The sequence below is a fragment of the Schistocerca americana genome, chromosome 5 (assembly GCF_021461395.2).
Source record: "Schistocerca americana isolate TAMUIC-IGC-003095 chromosome 5, iqSchAmer2.1, whole genome shotgun sequence".
Taxonomy (NCBI): Eukaryota; Metazoa; Arthropoda; class Insecta; order Orthoptera; family Acrididae; genus Schistocerca; species Schistocerca americana.
Window position 1 is genome coordinate 617,332,034 of NC_060123.1, and position 6,089 is coordinate 617,338,122.

General features: G+C 38.3%; 1 non-coding gene across 1 annotated transcript; it reads left to right on the forward strand.

Moving 5' to 3' along the window:
- The first annotated feature begins 5,600 nt into the window (after window positions 1-5,600).
- On the forward strand, window positions 5,601-5,674 carry Trnat-ugu. The gene has a single exon. It is a non-coding gene; the product is annotated as a tRNA-Thr (tRNA).
- The last annotated feature ends 415 nt before the right edge of the window (window positions 5,675-6,089 follow it).

The following is a 6,089-nucleotide window of genomic DNA, read 5'->3' on the forward strand; positions in this document are numbered from 1 at the left end:
TAAGAAAAAGGCACTTTTGCAGATATATACAATGATTTCGACAATATTCACTAAATAGCCTCTTTGGAATACTAACGTTGGCAAATTGAAACACAGGAGGTGAGAGTTTATGTCTAACTTGAAAAGAAACTACGCCGCAGTTACAAGACAAGAAGGGCAGCAAATGTTGGGAAGAACATGACACAAAGTTCTAGTCTATAGTCCATGATATTCACTGAGGAAGGGGCGAAGGGAAGGAAGGAAAACTTGAAGGAGTATTGAAAGCTCAGAGAGATTAAAGAAGTAGTTTGTGATCAGCCGATGACACTGTAAATCTGTAAGAGACGGCAGATGACTTTCAAGATCAGCTGAACGAAATGGTTAATGCAGTGAAAGTGGGTTGCGAGATAACGCTCAACAAAAGTGAAACAAGATTAATGAAGTACATTTTCATCAAATCACATGATTCTTAGCGAATTTTATCAAGTTATTGGAAACTAAAGTAATGGAACAACGATTTTATTTGTGCATCAGTGTAACAAAATATTTCGAAATAAAGAAAATACAAATTCATGCCGAAAATAGCAACAAAACATTTCCGAAAAAATGAAATACATTAAAATGGGATATAAATTTTACGTGTTAGAACAGCTTTACTCACAATATTTTTGTTGAGCGAAGGCTTAGATCGAACTGAACGTGCATGATAAACAGCATAGACAAGATGTGACTAGAAATTTTTAAATGAAGTGCAGCAGAAGGTTTCTGACATATATGTGGGTAACCTGCTAACTAATTCAAAGATGGGACAGGCTGATAGGACACATTCTCAAATTTGAGTTTTGAGGGGAAAGCCATTTCATTATAGGCCCTTACACATCTACAAATTCCAGACTACCGGGTTTTCATCTCCAGACTAGATGATGTGCTAGATTCAGTTCTTAAGAAAGACACGGATTTGACTTTGTGTGGGGATTCCTATCTACATCTACATCTATGTGACTATTCCGCAAATCACACTTAAGTGCCTGGAAGAGTGTTCATCGAAGCACCTTCAGAATGATTATCTCTTATTTCACTCTCGAGCGGCGCCCGGGAAAAAAGCCTATATCTCTCCATGTGGATTCTGATTTTTCTTATTTTATTGTGATAATCGTTTCTCCGTACGTAGGATAACGTCAATAAAATATTTTCACATTCGGAGGAGAAAATCGGTGATTGAAACTTCATGAGAAGGTCCCGCCGCAGTGCCTTTGTTTTAATAAGGTCCACCCGAAATCCTCTATCATGTCTGTGTAAACTTTCTGACCTGTTATCCAGAGAAATGACTGTTAACGGACTTACACGAGTCTTATAGCCTTGTACATAAAGTACAGTTTCCCACTAGAGTCCAAGGAAACACCAATCTGGTCATAGACATTAACTTCGTAGATAATTATTTCGTTGGAGGGTATTTTTTGTGAAAAATTAGTAATAGCTTGTCAGTTCATGATGAACTAGTACTAATACTGAAACGAATCGATATACCAACTTCTACGATACATATAACACATTTATTTGATGATTATTTGCACTAAAATTGCAGGCAGTCAAGCGGCACTAACAGACAATCTATTTGGAGAACTATTGACATTAGAACATTATGTAGCAGAAAACGGGAGCTTCATCATAATATGAAGGGCAGTAACAGCCCTAGAGCAGATTTTCACTACATACAACGCAAATTCCTGAGGAATGTCGTCAGACAGGAATGTATCACCCCTAGAGAAGAAATAGCTCCCAGAATAAAATGGAAGCGACATGGCTCAAACGTGAAGGAAGTATCAGGGCAAAATGTGGGTGTTGAACATGTTATACCCTACGTCTATGAGAAATAAGCTATTACCGATACACCTGAAATGTGCTAAATATTTAATAATGGCTTCTTGCCTGTTGTCGCAAGTGGAATCAAAATTTTACTGGTACAGGTAAACATGCAGAACTTTTCTAAGCTGGTGTTGAAAAACACTACATCGGAAAACAAGCAGTGATGAACGTGTATTAATTATTATGTTATTTAGGAGTAGAGACTACCACGTTTGTGTTGAAGTTTCATGTAGGCTTATGGAGATCATTACAGTATACGCGAGTTCTGTGCTCAATCACTTGTGCAATGTGCCTTTCAGAGGTGGTCAATTTTCTGACAGATTGAAGTAGTCGTCGGTGAAAGCACTTTATATTATGAGTGAGAGAGACAATGTAGACAATTACCGGCTAGTTTCTTTACTACTAGTTTAGTAAAAAGATTCTGGGATAGCGATATGTAGCAGAGCACTGGCGTACCTCAGTACACATAATTTGATATCTGGCTCGCACGTTGATTTCAGGAATGGACTATCGATAGAAAGTGCTACTTATTTTTTTTATATGCATACACGATAGACTGAGGACAATAGACATTTTCTTTGATTTAACGAAAACATTAAATTATGCGAACCACACAAAACTTCTGCCAAGTTTGAACATTACAGAACTGCACAAAAATCTCAGCAACAGTTCACTTCACATCAGGTACGATGAAAGCAGGAGATTGTCCTCCATTTTCAATAAACAGGGAAGATGTTTGAGTCTGGCTGGGGTCATGTAACGTGGAGATGTCCGCAGGGTTCAGTTCTGGGACCATTACCTTTACTGATGTATGTCAATTACTTGTCTTTAAACATGTGATATGACTCAAAAACATTTCTCGTAGCAGATGACAATTGCTGTTATTAGATATATGGAAGGTAATACAAATAATGTAGGTAATAAGACTGTCAGTAAGACCAGCATGTGTCTTGCAGAGAACGCATTAGCACTTAACTACAACCAAACGCAGTGCATAATGTTTGTGACATGGAACTCCCGTAAAAACGAAATTTTACTTTATCAAGTAGGTCGAACAGCCAGTGAAGTCATCCATTTAATTTAATATTCTTAGAATTGAGGATAGATGCAAGACTTCCTTGGATGTCTATAAAATTGGTGTCGGCTATGAGGGTTCAATGTCAAAGCTTGCCAATTTGCTTACTTCCACTTTATTGCATCGTGTAATGCGTATTGGAACAATGGCCTCCAGTCACAACGAATGTTATTAGTTTATAAAAGGGCGCTGAGAGTGATATGCTGTGTCAGTTGCGAACTTCCTAAAGGTCGTTCTTTAGGTGTCCTGCACTTCTGATTCAGTGATCTCTGTACACTATATTCCATCATGGGATTTGATGTTGATAATACTGACTCATTCAGAATAAACTGCAACACTCATTGAGTGAATACTAGACGGAAAAAGGATAAGCATTTGAATAACGTTTCCTTAAGTATTACACAGAAAGATGTGGACTAATCAGTACGTTTAATTTTCAGTAGACTTCCAGAAGCGCTGAGATACTGCGTGGTAGAAAGGTTCCTTCAGGCACGCTTCTTTTGTTCTGTACGGAAATAATTTACAGCAGCCGAGAATGTTTCTCTGTAATGTGTCATTTATTCGTAGTCTCTCTTAGAGTTTTCCCAGTCATCGGAGTATGATGTAATACAGATAAATTTTTGAGAGGAAATACTAACAAAGTCTTTGCCACAGCATATTATGAGTCTGAGGAGTATCCCTTGATATTACATATTGACACATCAGGATCCAGTACACTGTCTCCTTTGTTATTAATTGAGGGTCTGAGGGTACAAGTAATGCAAATACATGTCGTAAGATAAAGATCTCAGTACAGGTTTGGTAAACTGAGGTGTGGATCTCTTCAGAGTAAATGCACTACAAGTAACTTCCAGTACAATGCTGAAACCTGTGATGATAAAGTGCAAGCTCTATGCTAAAACCTGGACTGAATTTAGAATACAACTGTCACTAGTGATATGGAGGACGGAAAGAGAGTTAGTGCTATCATTAATGGAGCTCCAGATATGTATTTTTCTGAAAGTACAATAATAACCCAACGTATGTACTCTTAAGAGTACCTATAATAATATTTAATGCACCTAAAACCATTTCTTGTTTGCTATGGAAGCTTGTATTACAGTAAATTCAGGTTCATAAGACATGAAGTGAGAAAATTCCGACCCATAGGTTTATTATCCATAGCCGTCTGGAGTGCACGTATGTATTATTTGCACTGAACAAAGCTCACACCAGTGCAGTTTATTTAATATTCCTAAACTGTTCGTTATGTTATACTATCGCTTGAGTATGATATACGCTTTATGTTACTTTAATCACATTTTACAGATTAAATTATAATCTACTTTCGAGGTGTTAGTCCCGACTATGACTAACCAGGGAGTGATGTTGCTTATTTTTTAACCTTATCAGATTATGACATTCAGGTAGTTTCTCACCTCAGACCAGGTTTTCACACATAACGTGCTTCATAGTTATGTAAAAAGTAATAATAATTTTGATAGGACAGACAGTAATCAAATGGTTTTAGTGTATGTAGGGACAATAGTTGTATTACATGATTATTACCTTATAAATAATTAAAAAACTTTTTTATTTTAAATTCAGTGCATTAGCATTTGTAAAATGACTCTTTCATATAGTGTTCATTAAAAAATGACTATCATTCCACTTGGGACTTGTGGAATGGTATATTAGCTTATTTGTTTTAGTTGTAAATATTTGTCATGTATTGTTGTTTTTCTGAGATGTTCCACATCCTGGAAGACCTCCTCATTACGGATCAATTGGACTGTTATTAAAAAAAATTAGCAATACTTTCACTATTGGTGCTTCTGCTGGCCACTAATAAGAATAAAAATGAAGGTAATAATAGTAACAATAATAACAATAAACTGATAACATTATTGACAGTAGCAGAAGGGAAAAGTTTTTATAGGTGTACCAAATCGATATTTTCTGATGTAGCGAATTCTGGGGAAGGAAAGTTTAAATAGGCTACAACAGCTGAGACCACTGGAATATGAGGAATATATCATAAGTAAGGAGAATGTACAAGGGTAATGAGTGTGTACAAGGACAAAATCATTATTGATGAATAACTGAAACCTTCAGCTGCCGACAGGTGTTGTTGATGTACCTCGATGTGGACAGTTGAAGATGTGTGTCCCGACCGGGACTCGAACCCGGGGTCTCCTGCTTACATGGTACACGCTCTATCCATCTGAGCCACCGAGGACACAGATGAATAGCGCGACTGCAGGGACTTAGCCCTTGCACGCTTCCCGTGAGACTCACATTCCCAACTGTTCACAATTCTACATATGTAATGTAACTTATAGACATCCACTGTCCACATCGAGGTATATCAACAACACTTGTCGGCAGCTGAAGGTTTCAGTTAGTCATCATTTATTCCAGGGAATAGCTGCACGGTCATCAACAGTATTCTGTTCTTTCGAGAACAGTTACTGTCTTCACATATATAGTTAAAGGCTACCCACCCATTGACCTTCGTCTGTGCGAATGCGCACGGTTGCCCAAACTCTTACGGGAATCGCCAAAGCGTGTGTGAGTAATGAGTGGATGGGCACATGTCTATAAGGTACATTGCATATGTAGAATTGTGGACAGTTGGGAATGTGGGTCTCACAGAAAGCGTGCAAGGGATAAGTCCCTGCAGTCGCGTTATTCATCTATGTCCTCGGTGGCTCAGATGGATAGAGCGTCTGCCATGTAAGCAGGAGATCCCGGGTTCGAGTCCCGGTCGGGGCACACACTTTCAGCTGTCCACATCGAGGTATATCAACAACACCTGTCGGCAGGTGAGGGTTTCAGTTAGTCATCGTTTATTCCAGGGAATAGCTGCACGGTCATCAACAGTATTCTGTTCTTTCGAGAACAGTTACTGTCTTCACATAAATCATTATTGTTCCTTTAGTAGATATGTCGTTAATTGTCTTCTTAAGCTGGAGGTGTTATTCATTTCTCTGATATAACGAGCCTAGTTATTACAGAGTCGGGTCCCTCCTGCTGGAAAGGATTTCTAGAAAATGGCTGGTTGATAGAATGGGACACAACGGATTTTGGTCTGATGGGAACAACTGTTTTTCGCATTTTGTTCAGACAAGAGCATTATGGTCGAGGAGAGGTACGGGGACAGTGAAGGAGATACAGTGTGTGGAAATCT